Genomic DNA, 27,126 nt, shown 5'->3' with positions numbered 1-27,126 from the left:
GCTGCTGACTCCTTTTATAGCCCACCCAGAAGTGCTCCAGGTGTTTCGGGTGTGGTGGAAGAGCCACCCGCATGGGCTCAGGAACAATTGCAGCGCCCCCTGGTGTCACCCCCCCTCTGGATCCCAACAGGTTTGTAGAGAACTCTATCTCCCATGGAGCCCTCTGGGAATCTGATGCATCACGGCCACCCAGGGGAGCTGCCATCTATCGTCCCGGGGAAGGTACTGTTCAGTCCATGCTTGTTTCCCCAGACCATATAAAGAAGAGGCATCCCGGCCACACAAGGGCCCCGGCCGTCAGCCACAATCGATATACACATACACACAGAGCCAACCACATAAGTGCCGTATGAACGACGTATACACAGCCTGTCACTTCATAGCACTTTCACCTCCTTACCGTCACATTTTGTCTCCAAAAAACATGTAAAATGTGTTGCATTTTTTGGCTTGAAAAATTACTTTTTCATTAAATCTTGTTTTTCTACTGTTACACGGGCAAAACACTAATAGTACAAAGTCAGAATGTAGTAATTGAAATAATAATAATAACAATATTAATAATATTAATAATAATAATATGAATAGCACATAGCACATGTACGAGTGAGGCGAGTGTCACTTTCTGATTTCCAGTGTCACTTTTTCAATTTCACCTCCTGAAGACACATTAAGTTCATCCCCACTGCTGATGAGAGGCGTTTCTTACGAGACGTCATTATGAGACTAGGAGAAGACGCATCTATCTATCTATCTATCTATCTATCTATCTATCTATCTATCTATCTATCTATCTATCTATCTATCTATCTATCTATCTATCTATCTATCTATCTATCTACACTGTTACCCAGCTAATGCTGCGGCCTGACACTCACGTAAGACATGCCCATACCGTTGCCCGAGAAACACTCAGCCCTAATGCTGTTGGCACTTTCACGGCCCGAGTAAACCTTGGGTCTTACACAAGATGCGTCTACACCATTGCCCAAGTGATGCATGGGGCTAACGCTAAGGAGCTTAAGTGGCTTACTTATCATCGACACGATCATTGTACTAGTCAAGTCAAGTCAAGCTGGGGAGCATGCACTGGTACAGCGCGTTGCTGCACCCACCACACAACAAAGCAACTTGGGATCCCGGTTGGCAACGCCCCCCAGAGAGACACGTGGTCCAGTGCCACCATCCGGGAATGACCCTCTATCTGCCACAGCCAGGTGTTACATGGGCGACCCCTTGGCCTGGTCCAGCCACTTGGGTCCCCAACAATGAGGATCCTATGAGCTGGATCATCATCGGGGAAACGCGCCACATGGCCGTAGTGCCGTAACTGACGCTCCCTCACAGTGCAGGTCATGTGCCTCATTCGGGACTCCATGAGCAACACAAAATCAAACCAGTGGGACCCAAGGATCTTCCATGGAGACACAACACTGAAGGAGTCCAGTCTTCATCTCAGGTCATTAGATAGCATCCATGTCTCACAAAAAAGGGAGCACCAGAACTCTAAAGACTTGGACCTTTGTCCTATTGCAGAGATATCAGGAGTGCCACACACCCCTTTCCAGTGACCTTATGACCCCCCCATGCTCTCCCAATCTGTCTACTGACTTCATAGGAAGAGCCACCAGAGACATGAATGTCACTGCCGAGGTAAGTAAACCTCTCAATGACGAGGTCGACACTCTCAGAAGACAGACACACTGCTGATAGCCACACCCAAGAGGTCATTAAAGGCCTGGATCTTTGGTTTTTATCAGGACACTCAGACTCTCGAGCGCACCCAATCAGAGCATGGTCAGCAAAGTCAAGATCCATGAATCTTTCTTTACCAACAGATGCCCCACAGCTGCTGTACGATGTCTTAAATATATCTCAGATCAAAGGAACTGTCCATGCAAGTACAATACAATACAATACAATTTATTGTTGTATAGCCCAAAAATCACACAAGAGGTGCCACAATGGGCTTTAACAGGCCCTGCCTCTTGACAGCCCCCCAGCCCTGACTCTCTAAGAAGACAAGGAAAAACTCCCAAAAATAAACCCTGTAGGGAAAAATGGAACAAACCGTGGGAAAGGGAATTCAAAGAGAGATCCGTTTCCAGGTAGCTTGGATGTGCAGTGGGTATCAAAAGAAAAGGGGGTCAATACAATACAATACAATACACTGAACAGAACAAATCCTCAATACAGTATAAAAATAAAAATTTTAGAAGTACGGAGCAGAATTTAACAGTTGTAGCGCTGCCGCCTCGCAGTTCGGAGACCCGGGTTCGCTTCCCTGGTCCTCCCTGCGTGGAGTTTGCATGTTCTCCCCGTGTCTGCGTGGGTTTCCTCCCACAGTCCAAAGATATGCAGGTTAGGTGGATTGGCGATTCTAAATTGGCCCTAGTGTGTGTTTGGTGTGTGGATGTGTTTGTGTGTGTCCTGCGGTGGGTTGGCACCCTGCCCGGGATTGGTTCCTGCCTTGTGCCCTATGTTGGCTGGGATTGGTTCCAGCAGACCCCCGTGACCCTGTGTTCGGATTCAGCGGGTTGGAAAATGGATGGATGGATGGATGATATCACATAATAAGATTTGGATTTGTTTAGAGTCCTGGAGACCTCATCCATCAAGCTGCCTCCCCCATTTGGCCATTCAACGGCTGAAACAGTGTTGGACCAGCCAATCCGATGAAAGGACCCGTTTTTCCCGTGATTCCTGCGATCCTCCATCAGGGATGACTTTACCTTAGGCAGGCAAAACAACTTGGCAGGTGGGCACTGGCACCAAGTGCCACATTTGAGTACCGAGAAGAGAAACAGAATAGGTGAGGGTTAGTAACAAATTCTAACTATCATGTTACTTATGTTTTAGTACTAATAACTAACAACAGAGATGCAGTCTGTACAGTTAATCAGCAGCTCTAGTCAGGGTGTGCTAAACTGAAGTCGGGAGTCTTCAGCCTGAGAGTGAAGGGACGTCTCTTATAGTAGCAGGCAGACCATTCCACAGTTTAGGGAACCTGTAACTAAAAGCTCAACCTTCCACTGTTATTTTATTAATCCTTGGAATCCTAAGCAGACTGGCATCTTGAGATCTTAATGTGCGCTCTGGTTTGTAAGTCATGATAAGTTCAGACAAGTAAGCCGGACCTCAGGCATTTAATGCTTTATATGTTAAAAGGAGGATTTTGAAATCTGCCCTAAACTTAACTGGGAGCCAGTGTAAGGAGCAAGTGAAAGCAGGCCATCATCAGGCCGAGAAAACAAAACAAACCCTTTAGAGAGAGAGAGAGCAGAAACTCCAGGAGTGGTCAACTCAACCATTTGGTACAGAGAAGGAACACCCTGGTGAACTCAACAACACCAGAAGGCCTGGACAACCACACAATGCAAGACTGTGCTGGATGATTGCAGAATTCTTTCCTTGGTTGAAGAAGAACTCCTTGCACAACACTTAGCCAAACCAAAAACATTTTCTGGGAGGTTGGCCTATCATTGGCAAAGTCAATAATCAGGAGAAGACTTCATGAGGGTCTACCACAAGGTGCAGATCACTGGTAAACCTCAAGCATAGGAAGGACAGATTAGACTTTGCCTGTCCAGTTTTCTTTGGATTAAGGAAACTAAGATCAATACATAGCAGAATGATGGATAGAGAAGAGAAGGAATGGCTGATGATCCGATGATCTGTGTAACACGGTGGAGGCCGTTTTATGGCATGAACATGCGTGGCTGCCAATGGCAGTCGGTCACTGGTGTTTATTGATGATATGACTGCTGACAGAAGAAGCAGGATGAATTCTGAAGTAAGTTCTTGTAACCGAGGCAGTGCAACTAGCTGGCATTGCGTTCTGAGCTCTTCATTTGTGATGATCAGTTTTGTCCCCTTGTCCTGTCATAGTCCTCCAGACTGATGTTTTGCAAGTCGCTTTGGACAAAGGTGTCTCCTAAGCAAATAGATTCAAATATGAATTGTCACACATGCACGACTAGGTAGGAGCTGAAGCCACCAGGTGAAGGTAATTCCACACCAGGCCAGGGGGTGGCGGGGTACACACTAAACCTAATTCTGTTATCTCTGCAGAACAAATACGGAAAATCCGGTCTGATTCCACATTGCCGATGTCACTTCTGGTTCCGGTGCCACGGATTATGTCACTTTTGGCTCCCGCGCCAAGGCCGACGTCACTTCCTGTTCCAGCGCCAAGATGACGTCACTTCCTGTCCGGACTCTTTAAAGACGCCATCTTTCCTGCAATACAGCAATTCAATTTGGGACTCAAGACCATGTGTATGAAGTACTTTAAAAAAGCCCAGTGGCAACCAGGGACAATATATTCGGGTGGCTGCCCCAAACCTTTTTGTGTGTGTCGACGCCATTCTTTTCACAGAATGTAAATTCCACACAGACTATAAGTAAGCAAGAAGTACAAATCCAGCATGTTGGATGCACGAGGCAGCACTACTACACATTGGACTCTAATTGTATTTAGTTTACGATGTGTCGCAGCTGGGGGAAGCTACGGAGGTGCGGGGGACTCCAACCAAAGGGGCATGAAGACCTCGGAGTAGGTCCCAGGGTGCCGGATCGAACCCTGGAGCCTCAGGAGTAGGACCCAGTTCGGAGATGAGCTGCCCTCGCGGGACTAGTCGCTCCGCCCGAAGGGTCTTCGCAGGCAGTGGGGTAGTGTCGCAGGTGGTTGGAGGGGGGTGACCTGGCTGAGATGCCCAGGAGGACCGGAAGAGGGTTTACGCCAGCCTCAGACCAAGTGGGGGCGACCACCCTGGTTGCTATGGGCCCCTACAGGGTTGAGCTTTAAAGCTCTGTGCCCGTGGTCATAGCCAGGGGGCGCCCCAGTGCCTTGTGGGCCCTGGACTTCAGCACTTCCGCCACACCCTGAAGAGACAAGGCAAGAGTGTGAGGCCTGGAGTTTGGGGGAGTTTGGGGTTGTGTGGCATTTAACTTGTAAATAGTAGACTGTAAATAAAGATGTGGTGGTGATTTACAACATGTCCACCTGTCTGTGACCGGGGCTAAGTCCACACATGATATTATTTGCATTACTTACAAGAACTCTGCAGTTCAAACTTGTAAGACGTCATTAATTAACGACTTGTTAAATGGGACTAAATTACGTAAGGTGGTTTTGAAGGTGGGTGGCACGGTGGCGCAGTGGTAGCGCTGCTGCCTCGCAGTTAGGAGACCCGGGTTCACTTCCCGGGTCCTCCCTGCGTGGAGTTTGCATGTTCTCCCCGTGTCTGCGTGGGTTTCCTCCGGGCACTCCGGTTTCCTCCCACAGTCCAAAGACATGCAGGTTAGGTGGATTGGCGATTCTAAATTGGCCCTAGTGTGTGCTTGGTGTGTGGGTGTGTTTGTGTGTGTCCTGCTGTGGGTTGGCACCCTGCCCAGGATTGGTTCCTGCCTTGTGCCCTGTGTTGGCTGGGATTGGCTCCAGCAGACCCCCGTGACCCTGTGTTTGGATTCAGCGGGTTGGAAAATGGATGGATGGATGGATGGTTTTGAAGGTGGGGAGTAAAGGAAAAAATGAAGACATAGGTGAAAAAAAAAACAAAAGTGTCCTGCCGAGCGGAGGATTCTCCAGATTCCTGCTTAAAATCGTGGCACGTTCTTCGCTGATGTATTCCTCTTTCTTTCTGAAACAGTGCTTTCTCAAAAAAAAAGAAAAGAAAAAAAGAGCAAAATTAAATGCCAGTGCTATATATTTCCATCTAGTTTTGTTGTCTTGCGGCTGTAGCCATAAATCATAATGCAAGATTTTCAGTTAATAGATGTCAGGTAGCGGCCAGAAGAGGCACCGTCTGGTATGTGTGTGTCCTTTGTTACAGCACCGTGTAATCAGCTGGAGACTTCAGAGATAATAATACACTGAAAACACACAGGTGAAGTAAATGGCCTAACAACATCATCACATTCCTTTCAAGAAGCGTATATTAATGTTTTGATTTATTTCCATATAGTCAGAAGATGTAATAATCTTCATATATAAAATAGAATGTCTGCCTGGCTCTCCCTCTCTCTCTGTCTGTTCCCTATACAATCCTACACCCTGCTTCTCCTGTGTGCTGCAGTTTGCTTGCCCGTGCCAACTGCTGGTTCAGAGCAGGTATTCCAGTCCATCACCCTTTGACAGATTTGAACCAAATTTGGCCCAGTTGCACTATAGGACCATACGGACTACACAGACTACTTTAGAACCCCAAATTTTGACCCTGGGAATCCCAGTAGGTTTTTGTTTGCCTTTTGTGCTACAGTCTGCACACCAGTGCCACCTGCTGGTTCAGTACAAGTATTACAATCCTACACCCTTTAACTAAACTGAACCAAATCTGGAATAGTTGCTCTCTAAGACAATATGAACAAGATAGACTACTTTGAAATGCCAAATTTTGACACTGGAAGTCCCAGAAGGTTTTCAGTTTTCCTTTGTTCTACAATCAGCACACCAGTACCACCTACTGTTTCAGAGCATGTACTACAATTCTGCACCCTTTAGATCAGGGGTGTCGAACTCCAGTCCTGGAGGGCCGCAGTGGCTGCAGGTTTTCATTCTAACCATCTTCTTAATTAGTGACCAATTTTTGCTGCTAATTACTTCTTTTAATTAACTTGACTCAGGCCCTTTAGTTGTTTCTTTTTCCTTAATTAGTAGCCAAACAATAATGAGACACAAAACAAGCCACCACATCACACAATATCTGAAAATAAAGAAAGGCGATGGTCTCAGTAAGGCTGATCTCTCAACTCACCAAAACACTTTCACGATGTTCTTATAAAAACAGAAAATCAACAGTTTTGGAAATGTCTACTGTTGCAGAACGAGAGCAGCAACAAGCCATGGAATTACATAACAGGTTTAATTAACAGCAAGCATCGGCTTCTCATTAAGAATCTGGTTGGAGTTTGAAGCCCCAGTTTAAGTTGGTCATCTGTTGGCTCGTTTCACATCTCATTTCTGTTTGGCTGACATTTAATGAGGAAACAAATCAATTCAGAGGACTGAATCCTTCTAACATGGCTGTTAAAATAAAGGGGAAAAAAGTGAATTAGCAGTGAAAACTGGTCACTGATTAGGAAAAGGGTGAGAATGAAAACCTGTAGCCACTGCGGCCCTCCAGGACTGGAGTTTGACACCCGTGCACAGAACATCAGTATTGGCAGTCCAGTCCAGTTTATCATCCAGCTGCGCTCCCAGGTATTTATAGGTCTACACCATCTGCACACAGTCACCTCTGATGATCATGGGGTCCATGAGGGGCCTGGTCCTCCTAAAATCCACCAACAGCTCCTTGGTTTTGCTGGTGTTCAGGTGTAGGTGGTTTGAGTCGCACCATTTAACGAAGTCCTTGATGAGGTTTCTATACTCCTCCTCCTGCCCACTCCTGATGCAGCCCACGATAGCAGTGTTGTCAGTGAACTTTTGCACATGGCAGGACTCCGAGTTATATTGGAAGTCTGATGTATATAGGCTGAACAGGACCGGAGAAAGTACAGTCCCCTGTGGCGCTCCTGTGTTGCTGACCACAATGTCAGACCTGCAGTTCCCAAGACGCACATACTGAGATCTGTCTGTAAGATAGTCCACGATCCATGCCACCAGGTATGAATCTACTCCCGTCTCTGTCAGCTTGTCCCTAAGGAGCAGAGGTTGGGTGGTGTTGAAGGCGCTGGAGAAGTCCAGAAACATAATTCTTACTGCACCACTGCCCCTGTCCAAGTGGGAGAGGGATCAGTGTAGCATGTAGATGATGGCATCCTCCGCTCCCACTTCTCCTGGTATGCGAACTGCAGAGGGTCGAGGGTGTGGCGGACCTGTGGCTTCAGGTGGTGAGGCAGCAGCCGCTCCATGGTCTTCATCACATGTGACATCAGAGCGACAGACCGGAGGTCGTTCAGCTCACTAGGACGTGATACCTTTGGGACTGGGGTGATGCAAGATGTTTTCCAAAGCCTTGGGACTCTCCCCTGTTCCAGGCTCAGGTTGAAGATGCGCTGTAGAGGACTCCCCAGCTCCAACGCACAGACCTTCAGCAGTCGTGGCGATACTCCATCTGGACCCGCTGCTTTGCTGGCACGAAGTCTCCTCAGCTCTCTGCTTACCTGGGCTGCTGTATTTGTAGGTGGGGGGATACTCTCTCCTATGCTGGTATCAGCAGAAGGATGGGTGGAGGGTGCAGTACTCCGAGGTGAGAGTGGGTTAGGGTGGTCAAACCTGTTAAAGAAGTTGTTCATTTGGTTCGCTCTCTCCACGTCTCTCTTGATGGTGGCACCCCGCTTCGAGCTGCAGCCAGTGATGATCTTCATCCCATCCCACACTTCCTTCATGCTGTTATTCTGCAACTTCTGCTCCAGCTTTCTCCTGTACTGCCCCTTTGCCACCCTGAGCTGGACTTGGAGTTCCTTCTGCACGCGCTTGAGCTTATGCTGATCACCGCCTTTAAAAGCCCTTTTCTTCTGGTTCAAAAGGCCCTTGATGTCACTTGTAATCCATGGCTTGTTGTTAGCATAGCAGCATACAGTTTTTACTGGAACTACAATGTCCATACAGAAGTTGATGTAGTCAGTAGTGCAGTCAACAACCCCCTCAATGTTCTCACTATGTGATCCCTGCAGGATATCCCAGTCCGTAGTTCCAAAGCAGTCTCTCAGGGCCTTCTCTGCCTCAGGGGACCACTACCTGAATGAGCATGTGGCTGTAGGTGGCTCCCTCATCTGAACCAAATTTGGCCTAGTTGCACAATAGGACTATACAGACTACACAAACTACTTTAGAACCCCAAAATTTGACCCTGGGAATCCCAGTAGCTTTTTGCTTTTCCTTTGTGCTACAGTCTGCACACCAGTGCCACCTGCTGGCTCAGAGCAGGTATGACAGTCCTAGCCAACAGCCATGCCACATGCACTTCAGAACAGGTCATTTACCTGAAGCTAAGCCTGTTTAGGCCTGGCAAGTACTTGGATGGGAGACCAACAAGGAAAAGCTTGGACTGCTGCTGGAAGAGGTGTTGGTAAGGCCAGTGGTGGGGTGCTTACTCTGTGGTTTGAATGTGGAACCCAGTGCAGTGATGGGCACACTGTGCAGTAAAAATGGTGCCATCCTTCAGATGTGATGTAAAATCGAGGTGATCATTAAAGATCTCTGTGTATCTTTTGTAAAAAGTAGGGTGTATACTTATGACCTGGATAAATTGCCCACTACGTACTGGTCATTCAAGCCCCCTGATCATCTCCTGTTTCTAATTAGCTAACTAACTCTCACTCATTCATCACCTAACAGCTAATGTGTGGCACAAAATGGCTACCATTACATCATCCAGGTTAATGCTACACACTGGTGATGATTGAAGTGGCTTCCCACTCACTGTATAAAGAGCTCTGAGTAATGGGAAAAACACAATATACATGTAGAGAATTATCATTATTATTATTTATTATTACACCCTTTGACAGATTTGACCAAAGTTGGCCTAGCTGCTCTCTAGGACCATACAGACAATATAAACTACTGTAGAACACTGAATTTTGACCCTGGGGGTCCCAGTAGGTTTTTGTTTTTTCTGTGTGCTACAGTCTGCATGTCAGTGCCACCTGCTGGCTTAGATCAAGTATTACAATCCAAGCCAGCCTCCATACCACATGCACCTCAGAAAACGGCATCCACCTGAAACTAAGCATATTCAGGACCGGCCAGTTCTTAGATGGGAAGACCATCTAGGAAAGGTTTGGGTTACTGCAGGAAGAGGTGTTGGTGAGGCCAGCAGAGGGCGCTTACCCTGAGGTCTGTGTGTGGATCCCAGTGCCCACAGTGCAGTGATGGGGACATGATGCTGGTGCTATACATATGTAACCATCCTTTGGATGATTATTTATGTACATAATTTTTATAATACTTTTTTATAATGTTTATAATTATGTCTGTGTTATTAAATATAGATTTAATATAATTCATATGTCATACACAAAGCATGATAACACATTTAAGATGCATAATTAAAGTAAGACACTTCATTACAGAATCACGAGTGAATGGGAATTTGGCAAGTAATAATGACTCATTCACAAATCAAATGAACAAAAGTCATTAGATTGATTCCTAGATAGTGACTCGTCTGCGAATCAAATGAACAAGAATCCTTAGACTGATTCTCAGGTAGTGACTCATTTGTGAAATGAATGAAAATCGTTAGAAAAATTCATGGGTAGTGACTCGTTTGCGAATCAAATGAACAAACGTTATTAGACTGATTCTCGGACAGTGACTCGTTCACAAATGAAATGAACAAGACTAATTAGACTGATTCATCTTTTGTGAATCAAATGAATGAAAATCGTTGAACTGATTCTTGGGTAGTGACTCATTTACAAATGAAATAAATAAGAATCTTTAGACTGATTCTCAGGTAGGGACTCATTTGCAAATTACATGAATGAAAGTCACGAGACCGATTCTGAGATAGTGACATGCTTGTGAATCACATGAACTAAAATCGTTACACTAATTCTTGGATAGTGACTCGTTTGCGAATCAAATGAATGAGAACCCTTAGACTGATTCTCAGGTAATTATTTGTTCACAGATAAATTGAATGAGAATTCTTAGACAGATTCTTGGAAAGGGACTCAATTGTGTATCAAATGAACGAGAATCCTTAGACTGATTCTCAGGAAGTGACTCATTTGTGAAATGAATGAAAATTGTTAGACGAATTCATGGATAGTGACTCATGTGCGAATCAAATGAACAAAAATTGTTAGACTAATTCTTGGATAGTGACTCGTTTGTAAATCAAATGAATGGAAATCGTTAGACTGATTCTTGCGTAGTAAGTCGTTTGCTAATCAAATGAACAAAGATCCTTGTTCTAATTCTTGGGTAGTGACTTGTTTGCGAATCAAATGAATGAGAAGCTTTAGACTGATTCTCAGGTAATTATTCGTTCACAGATGAAATGAACAAGACTAATTAGACTGAATCCCAGGTAGTGACTCATTTGAGAATCAAATGAACAAAAATCGTTATACTAGTTGTTGGGTAGTGACTCGTTTGTGAATCAAATGAATGAAAATCGTTAGACTGATTCTTGCGTAGTAACTCGTTTGCGAATCAAATGAACAAGGATCCTTGTTCTAATTCTTGGATAGTGACTTGTTTGTGAATCAAATGAGCAGAAGTCATTATATTGACTCCCAGGTAGTGACTCGTTTGCGAATCAAATGAATGAAAATCGTTAGACTGATTCTTGGATAGTGACTCGTTTGTAAATCAAATGAATGGAAATCGTTAGAATGATTCTTGCGTAGTAAGTCGTTTGCTAATCAAATGAACAAAGATCCTTGTTCTAATTCTTGGGTAGTGACTTGTTTGCGAATCAAATGAATGAGAACCTTTAGACTGATTCTCAGGTAATTATTCGTTCACAGATGAAATGAACAAGACTAATTAGACTGAATCCCAGGTAGTGACTCATTTGAAAATCAAATGAACAAAAATCGTTAGACTGATTGTTGGATAGTGACTCGTTTGCGAATCAAATGAATGAAAATTGTTAGACTGATTCTTGCGTAGTAACTCGTTTGCGAATCAAATGAACAAGGATCCTTGTTCTAATTCTTGGATAGTGACTTGTTTGTGAATCAAATGAGCAGAAGTCATTATATTGACTCCCAGGTAGTGACTCGTTTGCGAATCAAATGAACGAAAATCGTTAGACTGATTCTTGGGTAGTGACTTGTCCACGAATTAAATAAATTAGAATCCTTAGACTGATTCTCAGATTGTGACTCATTTACAAATCACATGAATGAAAGTCGCTAGACTGATTCTCAGACAGTGACTTGTTTGCGAATCAAATGAACTAAAAACATTCGACTAATTCTTGGATAGTGACTCGTTTGCGAATCAAATAAATGAAAATCTTTAGACTGATTCTTGCGCAGTGACTTATTTGAGAATCAGATGAACAGGAATCCTTGGTCTAATTCTTGGGTAGTGACTCATGTGCGAATCAAATGAACGAGAACCCTTAGACTGATTCTCTGTTAATTATTAGTTCACAGAATACTTAGACTGATTCTCATGAAGTTACTCATTTGTGAAATGCATGGAAATCGTTAGACTAATTCATGGGTTTGAGAATTAAATGAACCAAAATCCTTTGTCTAATTCTTGGGTAGTGACTCATGTGCAAATCAAATGAACAAATGTTATTAGACTGATTCCTTAGCCTGAGCAGTGATTCGTTCACAAATCAGCTCAGTCAAAACTTATGATTCAGGCAGGTCTTTCGGACGCACTTACGACGTTTGTCAGAGACACAAAAGATGGTGACGACAATACGCAGGAAGGGGATGCATGCGCTTTAGCACTCCCACTGATACTCTATTGAACCAATCTGTTGGTGCTAACAAATTTGGCAGAGTGGTGGCTCTGAAGCTAACGATCTGTGTTGGTATCCAGGAGGTTTCCGGTTTGAATCCCCGAATTCGCTAAAAGTGATCCTACTCTGCTGGACCCTTGGCCTTTGAGCAAGGCCCTTAATCTGCAATTGTTCCAGAGGTGCTGTACAATGGCTGACCCTGCACGCTGACCCCAAAGTTTATGCAAAAACGAACAAATTCCTAATACAAGAAATTGTATAAAGTAACAAAAAAAACCAAAATTATTTCAGATAGATAGATAGATAGATAGATAGATAGATAGATAGATAGATAGATAGATAGATACTTTATTAACCCCAATGGGAAATTCACATACTCCAGCAGCAGCATACTGATACAATAAACAATATTAAATTAAAGATTGATAATAATGCTGGTAAAAAACAGACAATAACTTTGTATAATGTTAAATGTTAATGTTTACCCCCCAGGTGGAATTGAAGAGTCGCATAGTTTGGGGGAGGAACGATCTCCTCAATCTGTCAGTGGAGCAGGACGGTGACAGCAGTCTGTCGCTGAAGCTGCTCCTCTGTCTGGAGATGATCCTGCTCAGTGGATGCAGTGGATTCTCCATAATTGATAGGAGCCTGCTCAGCGCCCGTCGCTCTGCCACAGATGTTAAACTGTCCAGCTCCATACCAACAATAGAGCCTGCCTTCCTCACCAGTTTGTCCAGGCGTGAGGCGTCTTTCTTCTTAATGCTGCCTCCCCAGCACACCACCGCGTAGAAGAGGGCGCTCGCCACAACTGTCTGATAGAACATCTGCAGCATCTTATTGCAGATGTTGAAGGACGCCAGCCTTCTAAGGAAGTATAGTCGGCTCTGTCCTTTCTTGCACAGAGCATCAGTATTGGCAGTCCAGTCTAATTTATCATCCAGCTGCACTCCCAGGTATTTATAGGTCTGCACCATCTGCACACAGTCACCTTTAATGATCACGGGGTCCATGAGGGGTCTGGGCCTCCTAAAATCCACCACCAGTTCCTTGGTTTTGCTGGTGTTCAGGTGTAGGTGGTTTGAGTCGCACCATTTAACAAAGTCATTGATTAGGTCCCTATACTCCTCCTCCAGTCCACTCCTGATGCAGCCCACGATAGCAGTGTCGGCAGCGAACTTTTGCACATGGCAGGACATATGATTCATTGCAAAAAGAGTCATTCAAAAAGAACGAATCAATCATGAATTGTCTGTGACTAATTGGGTCAGCTTTTCCCCCCATTGACATTCTGCAGGCTGTTAGGTGGAGACCCCACACCCACAAGGTAGAAAAGAAGCAAGAGGAATGGAGAAAAATCCAAAAAGAAGATATGGTGAGTGAGTGAGTGAGTGAGTGAGTGAGTGAGTGAGTGAGTGAGTGAGTGAGTGAGTGAGTGAGTGAGTGAGTGAGTGAGTGAGTGAGTGAGTGAGTGAGTGAGTGAGTGAGTGTAATGGAGAGCAGGCATGATGGAAATTGAAGACACCCATGCGGAGCAATGAAACTCCAAGACTCAGATTGCTCCCCCTGTGGTATGAAGGTGAGTGGGGCGATCAACCATTCTAAAAGTTCCCATTATAACTAGAGAAACAATCAGGACTCGTGTGCTGCCCACTGGCACCAGAGGGTGGGAATGGGGCACAAGGCAGTCAAAGTACTGGCTGCGCATGCCAGAGGGCATTCTCTGAAGCCGAGTAGAACTCTTAAGGTGTGCAGCAGAGGCGTAAGGGCACACTGGTGCGTAAGTTTTACTGATCCCTGACTGCGTTTTAAGTTGTGATTTATTTATTTAAATATTTATTTGTAGTCACTTTTGATTTTAACCTCCACGTGTACTCTGTTTTTTATGGATTATTTCTAGATGAACATAATACACTTTCAACACTGTTTTGGATTATTTTAATAAAAGCACTTTCACACCAACCTTTGCTGATTTGAGTTCTCATTGTATTGACTCAACCTCAGTAGACGACTGTCAGTGTCCTCGGTCGAAGAGAGTGTGTTGGCTGAGGGCCACCAAGGCACCAGAGCTAGATTTAGATTTACATGAAATCCCTGCCCATTTTTTTTACATGACCCCTTGTCTACTTTGGTTTTACATGACCTCCTGCCATGGCACCACAGAGCTTTATTTAACCCCAGAAGGGAATTGTATTTTTACAGAAGATCTTTAAAAAAATAAATACATACATACATAAATATATACACACAATGGTTTTAAATATATACACACACCAGAATAATTAAAAACAGAGAATTTATAAAGAAATATTTAATTTGGGTGCTCCGGTTTCCTCTCGCAGTCCAAAGACATGCAGGTTAGGTGGATTGGCGATTCTACATTGGCCCTAGTGTGTGCTTGGTGTGTGGGTGTGTTTGTGTCTGTCCTGCGGTGGGTTGGCACCCTGTCCGGGATTGGTTCCCTGCCTTGTGCCCTGTGTTGGCTGGGATTGGCTCCAGCAGACCCCCGTGACCCTGTGTTCGGATTCAGCGGGTTGGAAAATGGATGGATGAATAATGATAATAATTTGCGGTGGGTTGGCACCCTGACCGGGATTGGTTCCTGCCTTGTGCCCTGTGTTGGCTGGGATTGGCTCCAGCAGACCCCCGTGACCCTGTGTTCGGATTCAGCGGGTTGGAAAATGGATGGATGGATATTTAATTTGGCAGTCACAAACACAGTGAGGCACTATACAGGTGTTTTCCCTTTTGGTATAAAGGAGCCCCCACAGTATTTCTTGACGCATTTCAGCTGAAGAATTTATTGACTGAAAGTCCCCAGTGTTGGTGTCAGCGAGGGATGTGTAACATTGTAATACAATACAAACTTCTTCCATTTCCCAATTCTTGTGGTCCCTCTGATCCGGGTGGTCTACCACAAGATGATTCCTATTGGTGAGAATAAGCCTTGTGGACCAGCTAGATAGTTACATCTGCCATTCCAGTCTTTGTCTGAGTGGCAAGCTACAGTAGGTCTGGGTGGTCTACCACAAGAGGAATCCTGGTGTCCAGGTGAGAATAAGCCTTGTGGAGCAGATCGATAGTTACATCTGCCACTCCAGTCTTTGTCCAAGAGGCAAACTGTAGTGGGCCCAGGTGGTCTACCACAAGATGACTCACATTGTCCAGGTGAGAACAAGCTTTATGGAGGAGATAGATAGTTACACCTGCCACTCCAGTCTTTGCCTGATAGACAAACTGCAGTGTGTCCTGGTGGTCTACCACAAAAGGACTCCTATTGTTGAGAATAAGCCTTGTGGAGCAGATAGATAGTTGCATCTGCCACTCTAGTCTTTATCCGAGTGGCAAGTTACAGTAGGTCAAGGTGGTCAACCACAAAAGCACTCCTGTTGTTCAGGTGAGAATGAGCCTTGTGGAGCAGATAGATAGTTGCATCTGCCACTCCAGTCTTTGTCTGAGTGGCAAACTACAGTGTGTCCTGATGGTCTACCACAAAAGGACTCCTATTGTTGAGAATAAGCCTCGTGGAGCAGATAGACAGTTACATCTGCCACTGGGTACAGTGGGTCCTGGTGGTCTACCACAAGAAGACTCAAGGTGAGCATAAGCCTTCTGGAGCAGATAGACAGTTACATCTGCCACTCCAGTCTTTGTCTGAGTGGCAAACTTCAGTGGGTCCAGGTGGTGTACCCCAGTCCAGGCCTAGACTCTCAAAGGTTTTCTTAATGTGTGGTGTGTCACTGGTATGTGCAGAGGACTCATACAAACCATGTGTGAAAAGTCCTCAGTGTTGGTGTCAGCGAGGGATGTGTAATATTGTAATACAATACAAACTTCTTCCATTTCACAATTCTTTAGGTCCCTCTGCTCCAGGTGGTCAACCACAAGATGATTCCTATTCATGAGAATAAGCCTTGTGGAGCAGATCGAGAGTTGCATCTGCCACTTTAGTCTTTATCCGAGTGGCAAGTTACAGTAGGTTAAGGTGGTCAACCACAAAAGGGCTCCTATTATCCAGGTGAGAATATTCTTTGTGGAGCAGATAGATAGTTACATCCTCCACTCCAGGTTTTGTCCAAGAGGCAAACTGCAACGGGTCCATGTGGTCTACCATAAGATGATTCCTATTGGTGAGAATAAGCCTTGTGGAACAAATAGATAGCTGCACCTGCCACTCCAGTCTTTATCCAAGTGGCAAGTTACAGTAGGTCCATGTGGTCAACCACAAAAGGACTCCTATTGTTGAGAATAAGCTTTGTGGAGCACATAGATAGTTGCATCTGCCATTCTAGTCTTTCCCGAGTGGCAAGTTACAGTAGGTCAAGGTGGTTAACCACAAAAGGACTCCTGTTGTTCAGGTGAGAATGAGCCTTGTGGAGCAGATAGATAGTTGCATCTGCCACTCCAGTCTTTGCCAGACATACAAATTGCAGTGGACCCAGGTGGTCTACCACCAGAGGACTCCTGTTGTCCAGGTGAGAATAAGCCTTCTGGAGTAGATAGATAGTTACATCTGGCACTCCAGTCTTTGTCTGAATGGCAAACTACAGTGTGTCCTGATGGTCTACCACAAAAGGATTCCTATTGTTCAGAATAAGCCTCGTGATGCAGATAGATAGTTGCATCTGCCACTCTAGTCTTTACCCGAGTGACAAGTTACAGTAGGTCAAGGTGGTCAACCACAAAAGGACTCCTGTTGTTCAGGTGAGAATGAGCCTTGTGGAGCAGATAGATAGTTACATCTGCCACTCCAGTCTTTGTCAGATAGACAAACTGCAGTGGGTCCAGGTGGTCTACCACAAGATGAATCACATTGTCCAGGTGAGAACAAGCCTTATGGAGGAATTAGATAGTTACATCTGCCACTCCAGTCTATGTCTGAGTGGCAAACTTCAGTGGGCCCAGGTGGTCTACCCCAGTCCAGGCCTAGGCTCTCAAAGGTTTTCTTGATGTGTGGTGTGTCACTGGTAAGTGCAGAGGACTCATACAGAGCAGATGATAGCAGGTCATGTGGAGCAGGTGTACATGTAAAAGGAGGTTAGTAAAGAACATTATTTATGCCTTTCCAGGATTAACTTGTCCACCATTAAAAACAATGACCTTTGGAGGCTAAATTTGCCTTTCATTGACACTTTTACGATAAAACACCTTTTCTAAAATTCAAATCCATATTTTTTAATGTATTATTATTTTGCACATGAGGGTTTCCATGAAATTTTAATCTGACAATTTCTTTCATGGCCATTACATTGTGTTCTCTTCAGTGCCTGGACCATTTATAAAATGTAACCTTAAGTACCTTTCATTGTAAAGTTACAAACTAAAACACTCAAACAAGCCCAGAAGACATTTATTTTTAAGGTCATTTCAATTACATTTAAATTTGAATTCAGAATGTAAAATCTGAACTTTGGACAGCTTTAGTCCATTAAATGTGATGACAGGAAACACATGGCGGTGCACAGTGTACTCTGAATTGCGTTACAGCTGAATGGATTCAAAACTGTACACCGATAGAGAGGAAAAAAAAAACAGCGCTTGAAAAGTCCACCTCCAGGTTACACAGAAAGTGCGAGCAGATTCTCCATGAAAGAAGCTCAACCTTGTGGGGACCCGTGCCGACCGCCAGGGGGTGCCTGGATGGCTCAGAAGACATGGTATGCAGCACTTCTGCCACACCAGGAAGTGCTGCAGCAAGGTCATCAGGGATCACCGGGAGAACATTCCGGAGTCGGGTGGAAGAGAACGGAGAGGAGTGGAGGCAGGAGAAGACTTAAGAGAAATAAAAAGGACTAAGACGTATGAGTTGTTTATGGTGCCTTGTGCTGTGTGAACTGTAATATAAAAGTGTGTGCTTCGATCAGAGTGCCTCTTGTGTCTGTCTGTGCCGGGTTAAGCGCTGTTATAGCGCCATCTACTGTCGCAATACTTTGCTATAATATCCATCCATTATCCAACCCGCTATATCCTAACTACAGGGTCACGGGGGTCTGCTGGAGCCAATCCCAAGGCAGGAAACAAACCCTGGGCAGGGCACCAGTCCACCACAGGGCGTGCACACACACACACACCAAGCACACGCAAGGGACAATTTAGAATCGCCAATGCACCTAACCTGCATGTCTTTGGACTGTGGGAGGAAACCCACACAGACACGGGGAGAACATGCAAACTCCACGCAGGGAGGACCTGGGAAGCGAACCCAGGTCTTCTAACTGCAAAGCAGCAGCGCTACCCACTGCACCACCGTGCTGTCCTTGCTATAATATATGTGGGATATTAAATCTGGGTCTGTTATTTTTTTGGGGAACATTGTAATTTTCTGCATGTTTATTTTTTGTGTAACAGTTTTTGTTTTAGGTAAAATTTAATATCAGTAAATGTAAAGTATTACACATAGGAAGTAAAAATGTGAGGATTGAATACACAATGAGGGGTCGGAAAATTGAAACTCCATCTTATGTGAAGGACTTAGGAGTCGTAGTGGACTCGACATTAGCAACTGCCAGACAGTGTTCAGAAGCCATGAAGAAGGCAAACAGAATGTCAGGTTATATAGCGCCTTGATGTGTGGAGTACAAGTCAAGGGAGTTTATCTTTAAGTAAATGTAGAGTATTACAAGTAGGAGCGAAAAATGTTAAGTTTGAATACAGAAGGGAAGGTCTGAAAATTTGAAAGTCCACCTTATGAGAAGAATTTAGGAGTCATAGTGGACTCAACGCTATCAGCTACCAGACAGTGTTCAGAAGTCATTAAGAAGGCTAACAGAACGTCGGGTTATATAGCGCCTTGATGTGTGGAGTACAAGTCACAGGAGGGTCTGCTGAAGCTTTATAACACACTGGTGAGGCCTCATCTGGAGTACTGGGTGCACTTTGGGTCTCCATTGAGAAGGACCTGTGAGTGATAGTAGACTGGTCACTGTCTATATGTAAGCAGAGGACAGAAGTGATCAAAAATGATTATAGGATGTTAGATGATTATATAGCGCCATAATGTGTGGACTACAAGTCAAGGGAGTTTATCCTTCAGTAAATGTAGAGTATTACATGTAGGGGCTAAAAATGTTAAGTTGGAATACACAATGGGAGGTTGGAAAATCGAGAGTCCACCTTATGAGAGGGATTTAGGAGTCGTAGTGGACTCTAAGCTATCGACTTCCAAACAGTGTTAAGAAGCCATTAAGAAGGCTAACAGAATGTCAGGTTATATAGCACCTTGATGTGTGGAGTACAAGACACAGGAGGTTCTGCTGAAGCTTTATAACACACTGGTGAGGCCTCATCTGGAGTACTGGGTGCAGTTTTGGTCTCCATTGAGAAGGACCTGGGAGTCATAGTGGACTGGTCACTGTCTACTGTATGTCTAGGCAGAGGTCAGAAGCCATTAAGAAGGCTAACAGAATGTCAGGTTATATAGCGCCTTGATGTGTGGAGTACAAGACACAGGAGGTTCTGCTGAAGCTTTATAACACACTGGTGAGGCCTCATCTGGAGTACTGGGTGCAGTTTTGGTCTCCATTGAGAAGGACCTGGGAGTCATAGTGGACTGGTCACTGTCTACTGTATGTCTAGGCAGAGGTCAGAAGCCATTAAGAAGGCTAACAGAATGTCAGGTTATATAACACCTTGATGTGTGGAGTACAAGTCACAGGAGGGTCTGCTAAAGCTTTTTAACACACTGGTGAGGCCTCATCTGTAGTACTGGGTGCAGTGTTGGTGTCCAGGCTACAAAAAGGACATAACAGCACAAGAGAAAGTCCAGAGAAGAGTGACAAAGCTGAGTCCAGGGCTACAGGGGATGATTAAAGGGTTATTATTGCCAAACTGAGCAATCATCAAAGTTGCGTCTTGGTAAGAGACGTGAACATGAACCCAATGGCTGAGCTCCAGAAACTTTCAGAAGGACAGCCGTCATTACAACACTTCACCAATCTGGGCTCTACAATAGAGCAGCCGGACAGAGGCCTCCTCTTCAATAAAAGACACGCAGAAGTCAGCTAGGCGTTTGCACCTAAAAGGACTCTAAGATTCTCAGGTCTGAGGACACCAAGATGGTGTGACACCACCATGCTTCACTGTTGGAACGGTATGGCACAGGTGATGAGGTGATGGCGGATTTACTGAAGATATGACGCTAATCTTGATTTCGTGTCCAGAAACCAAACCCATCCTTACTGTAGTTTGACTGGCCAATGACTTTCAGGCGCAAAGGTGGAGTGGTGGATCTCTGGCTAAAGGATCGGGGCTGGTAATTTGAAGATTTCCAGTTCAAATCCTGGCAGTGACAGAAGGAATCCTACGCTGTTGGGACCTTGAACAAGGCCCTTAGCCTGCTATTGAGCTGACTATGTGCTCAGACCCCCAAACTCTCTGGAAAGTGACTTGGGGTATGGGAAAAATGACAAATTCCTAATGCAGGAAATTGTATCTGGCAAATAAAAGATTAAAAATCACTGAAATCAATCACTAAACTGGACGTACACATATGGCGAAGGGGCTTAAGAACACTGCAAAACCCGTAGGCCCACCCGTCATCCTAAAACTTTCTGGCAGTACCCATAATGAAGACAATTTCATAAATTATAAAAAGTAATTCATAACTACATTAATCTTGTGGTGGGACATTGGAGAAAACTGGATTAAGAAGACAAAATTGGGGACTATCACACGTTAAATTAAGCACAACGTCTGCTGGGTACCCCATTGGTCCTTCGTGCAGAAACACGTAAAAATGTGTCTGGGATTTCTTAGATATTCTGATGTAGCGGCAGATTATTGGCAAAAGTTGAAAATAAATGATAATAGCCATAAAAATGTAATTCTTCATGTGCATCATGATATTTACCCTCACTCGATACTCAATAAAGGCAAACAACACTGCAGATGCATCAGTCATTGCATTCAATTTAACGGACCACCTGTGGATCCTATAAAGAGCAGCGCGGGTTATGACAGACAAGGGTAAGACAAGGGTGGACAGCAGACAGCACAAATTAAATGTAAGTAAGTTATAACGCAGCACCTTTCACAGTGAGCGCCATTAAGAGGTAATTATCCTTACACTATAAAGTCAAGCCATAAATAACAATAAAAACGCAACTGATGTTTTTTTTTTTTGAAAAACAATAAGCCAAGAAAGCTTTGCAGTGTGAGAAAAAGAAATGACTCAGATATGGTGCTTATACACTGTGACAACGGATACTTTACTTAATGAGGCTGTCGTTGGAAAATTGATGAATCAAACGGGTCATATAATTACCAGGCCTGACACATCTCTGTTTATGGAAAAAGGCTGCAGCATCAGGCGGACCGAGAACAGAGCAGAGCTAACTGTGCCCACGAAGCCATTGAAGAAAAACCAACTCAGTGACTGGTCAATTTAATTAAAGCGACTCTTATCTAATGTGGCCCCTGCAGAGGAGCGCGCCTCGCGTCCCGCAATAAAAGGCCTGCTTACAAAGAGATCGTTCGGAAAGGGAATTGGATTTCAGCCTGGGATTGTTGATGCTCTTTGTCTGGCTGGCTTTAAAAAATGTACAGAGCAGTTTGATGCTGCGATAATTATGATAGCATAAATTGACGAGAGGAACAAATAAAAACTGAAAATACAGTTAAGATGGAATTCTTGATGGGAGACCTTTTGCTAAAGCATTTGTTGCACTTGCATTAAGCAGAAAGAGGAATAAATTTGAATTACATATCCATTACCTTCACCTGTTTATCTCTCTAGAGGATTTTACTATTATTATTCAAAATGTAACATAACTGTTTGAATGTCTTTTATATAAAAGTAGTAAAATGTTAGTGTTGTGTTTACTGCACTGGTGCCAGCCACTGAACTGGACAGGAAGACACTACATTAGATAGATTAAGTATTCTATAATAAGAAATTCTCTTTATAACAAATAGCTGATATGAATGGTATCATAAATAGACAGATGTGAAGGAAACAATATAATAGATATATAATTACATGTGAACGCACTGTATAATAGATAGATATTTAGCGTAGTTGGCAGGATCAGATAGATAGATAGATAGTGTGGTACCCGGCGGGCGTCCAGGCCCGGCCGAGACGCCCAGGAGGAGTGAAGGAGGGCTTGTGCCTCCTCCAGGACATGAGGGGGCATCCTCCCTGGTGGCTTTGGGGACCACGGGTACGGAGCTTGGAAGCTCAACCCTGTAGGGGCCCGTGGTCACCGCCAGGGGGCGCCCCAATGCCTTGGGAGTGTTGGCCCTCAGTACTTCCGCCACACCGGGAAGTACTGAGGGGAAGAGACTTGAGGACACCCGGTGGACCTCCGGCTTCACCATGGGAGCTTCCGCCACACAGGACTTAAAGGGGTGATTGGTGCTTCGGCACTGGGTTGTGCTCAATATTGCTGTAAATATTGTAAATAAATGTGTGTTGGGTGAAACTATGACGTCTACCTGTCTGTGTCCGGGCTGTTCCCCACAATAGATAGATAGATAGATAGATAGATAGATAGATAGATAGATAGATAGATAGATAGATAGATAGATAGATAGATAGATAGATAGATAGATAGATAGATAGATAGATAGATAGATAGATTATTAAGGCACTATATAATAGATATTTAGCGTAGTTGGTAGGATCAGATAGATAGATAGATAGATAGATAGATAGATAGATAGATAGATAGATAGATAGATAGATAGATAGATAGATAGATAGATAGATAGATAGATAGATAGATGTAAAAGGCACTATATACAGTAATAGGCAGACAGATGTGAAAGGCACTATATGATGTGTGTGTGTGTTTAACCTGTGATGAACTGGTGGCCTGTCCCAGGATTGCTCCTACCTGTGCCCATTGCTTGCTGGGATAGGTTCCAGCTACCCCACAACCCCATTCTGGATAAGTGGGTGTTGAAAACAGATGTATGAACCAGTGAAGCGTCACACAAGTGCACAGCTTAAGATCTCTATTGATTGTAATTACCCGCCGCTCCAGAGGTTGGCGCTGTTTCCTAATGCCAGTTCTCTTCCTCCCTCTGCAGACTGGATGACTGACAGCTGTTAAACCTCTGATGTCACTTTCGGTGTCCATCCACCTGGACCCGCCTCTTCCTGCTGGAAGGACATATTATCAGAAATGCAGCCATTTTGTAATCATTTCACAGTGGAGCTCCAGTCTGAAAAGACCCTCTTTTGCTATTGCTGTTATCGGCTATACGAGGTCACCATGTGGTCCTCCAACTCTTTAACGTGGTCTGTTTAATCTCTTACAAAGGTATGGATTTGGAAATATTGTAAATAAATGTGTGTTGGGTGAAACTATGACGTCTACCTGTCTGTGTCCGGGCTGTTCCCCACAATAGATAGATAGATAGATAGATAGATAGATAGATAGATAGATAGATAGATAGATAGATAGATAGATAGATAGATAGATAGATAGATAGATAGATAGATAGATAGATAGATAGATAGATAGATGTCCAGTGGGCATTAGTAGAAGTGTTATTGGAATGATGTACTTAGGAACACCTACTTCAAGATGACATCAAGGCTTCTAGAACCATCCAAAGAGAGACTGTTTCATTTCCTGCGATTCTCTACCAGGCCCTTTATGTTGTGCTCTATTATGGCTTTGGTGTTCTGTTTTTGCCTTAATTTTAATGTTTTCTTATTCTGATCATGTTGTCATCTTCTCTTTTGCTCATAGGCACTAGTTGTCATAGGCAGGCGATTAATTCCACCTGTTTTTATGTTCCCAAAGGATGTAATCAAACATGTTAGTGATTCTAGAAGTTTGAAATCAAATGTTGTTTCAGTCATCATTTTTTAGTGGAATCTTTTCAGGGAATTTATTTTAAGCCACCAACTCAGGGCTTGACTTATTATTAAGCACTTAGTGGAATGTGTACAGATTACAGAAATAATTTGTCATTGAGTGCTGTGAGCAACCTTTTCTCCCTTGAGCTGTTAATACTTCCACATAGTACATATCACAAGAGTTTATTATTCGTTTTATATCAAAATGAAAATTCAAGTCAAATAAATGAGGACAGAAATTTCATGATTTTTTATTAATAATCATAGAGCAGAACTTAGCACTCTTACATTATATGCATGCATGCCTCACTACCTCTGCCACAATCAAGTTGATAGTCTGGTAACTATGGCAACATGAAACAACTGACAAAACTATGTGGTTAGAGCACCCGTGCGCAGCATAATGATGTGTGTGTGTGTGCTTGGAGGAATAGAAGAATCAGGCTTATACCGTATGGCTTATACTGCATATCATTTTTATATTTATCTATTTATAAAATTCTGCGGTGGGTTGGCACCCTGCCCAGGATTGGTTCCTGCCTTGTGCCCTGTGTTGGCTGGGATTGGCTCCAGCAGACCCCCGTGACCCTGTGTTCGGATTCAGCGGGTTGGAAAATGGATGGATATTTATAAAATTAATGTATAAATACACACACACAATTATATATATATATATATATATATATATATATATATATATATATATATATATATATATATATATATATATATATATATATATATATAGTAAAAGAAACACAAATATACAAGGAAAGGTTTTTTGGATCCACCCCGTATATTGTAAAGAATGTTGCTGAAGAGTAGTGTTCTTGCCACCAAGTAGTTTATAGAGAAAGAGCCAAAGTGTGACTGCTAAGAAAAGGTAGGTAGTTGTCTTTATAGCTGGTGGTGAGGAAGAGGAGGGTCCAATGGGGAATAGGCAGAAGTGAGGTGAGAAGGAGGGCATGGTCGGGAGGTGGAAGCAGAACCTGGTTGGGCTTCAAGAGGATTTCCCATCAGATGATTCACAGAAGAGGGAGAAAAGCAATTAGTGCACTTCAATAGGCCCTGCCCCTGTGTTTCAACTTTTGTTAAGCCCCTTGACTGCCTCCTATGTGCACATATGTGACAATATATATATATATATATATATATGGATACGTACTGCATATATATATATCTATAATAATAAAAGGCAAAGCCCTCACTGACTGACTGACTCACTCACTGACTGACTCATCACTAATTCTCCAACTTCCCGTGTAGGTGGAAGGCTGAAATTTGGCAGGCTCATTCCTTACAGCTTACTTACAAAAGTTAGGCAGGTTTCATTTCGAAATTCAAAGCGTAATGGTCATAACTGGAACATATTTTTTGTCCATACACTGTAATGGAGGAGGCGGAGTCACGTATCGCGTCATCACGCCTCCTACGTAATCACGTGAACTAAAAACAAGGAAGACATTTACAGCACGAGTCACACGCGGGAACGAAGGTAAATGACGTTAATTTTTGACTGTCTTTTAATACTGTGTAAGCATACATATTAACACATGTGCAATTAAACGTGTGCATTTACGGGGTGATTTCTCAGGCTTAAAAGCTCACCTTTTATCAAACGCGGGAACAAAGGTAACTGACGTTGTTCACTGTCTTTTAATACTGTGTAACCATACATATTAACACATGTGCAATTAAACGTGTGCATTTACGGGGTGATTTCTCAGGCTTAAAAGCTCGCCTTTTACTAAAAAGGTAAATGCAAAACTATTTTCAATCAGTTTATTGAAACGCTCCCGTTAAGGATTGCAATAACATATTCGCGAGATAAAAGAACGAAGTAGGGGGAAATGGAGGAACAGCCGCAAACAGCGAAGAGCAAAAAATTAATTAAACAATAGAGAACGGAGCGAGTTAAGCATACAAGCATGTTCATAAGGGAAACAAAGCACGGTGTAAAACGTAAGTTTAAATTAAGTTTATAGAAACGCTCCCGCTGCGGATTGCAATAACATATTCGCGAGATAAAAGTTTAATGAGAAGACACGAGGTATAAACGAACCACACGCCGTGGCGCAACGTTAGGGGCAACAGTTTCAACCATTCTATGATCTGCTTCTCGCAACTGAAAGACGGCACATGGCGGATGTTAGCTGACTTGCTGACCGCAACATTAGGGGCTTCAACTCTGGCGCTGACGCCACATCTCAGTGCCAACAGTTTGCAGACTCTACTTAAAAGACACGCCCTCCTCACTGGACAGTTAAAAACACCAATGAAACTAACGATCACATCAAGTATTACCCAATCAAAAGTAGGAAAGGAGGCATCTTCATAAAATGCGTGTGGGATGATTTGCATGAGACGCTGCTTTAAAAAAAAAAATGATAAAAAAAATACGGGATAAATCCCGTCCAGTATTGATTCAAAATGGGACGCGCAATTTCATTCTCAAACGCGGCACGATTCCGTATTTTAAAGGACGGGTGGCAACCCTACAGTGCCAGGTAACCACCCATACAATCAGATTGTGATTCAGACTAGGAATGCAATGAATGTAATTACCCCGATCTACATACAAGGCGAAAGTCTTGCAACATTCAAAGATGATGGTTTGGGATAATTAGTACTTATTAAGTACAACATTGAACATAAAAGAGCTTATGAAGCCTTGAACCGAAAAAAGCAAGATCTCAGAGATCGTAAAAAAAAAAAAGGAGGTAATGTCGTTTTACTCACTGTAGATTTTAGTCAAACATTACCAGTTATTCCACGAGGGAGACCAGCAGATGAACTCAACGCGTGTTTAAAATCCATGCTTCTCCCATGGTCGGTTATGTCGCGTGTTCTCGGGTAGGTACACCAAAAAATGTATACATTTAAGCATGTAATGGGCAAAGAAAAAATGAGGTATACCCGAAGGCACTGCAGTAGTAC

Source organism: Erpetoichthys calabaricus, chromosome 7 (genome assembly GCF_900747795.2).
Source record: "Erpetoichthys calabaricus chromosome 7, fErpCal1.3, whole genome shotgun sequence".
Taxonomy (NCBI): domain Eukaryota; kingdom Metazoa; phylum Chordata; class Cladistia; order Polypteriformes; family Polypteridae; genus Erpetoichthys; species Erpetoichthys calabaricus.
The sequence above is the reverse complement of the archived record's forward strand: the minus strand, read 5'-3'. Positions refer to the sequence as shown.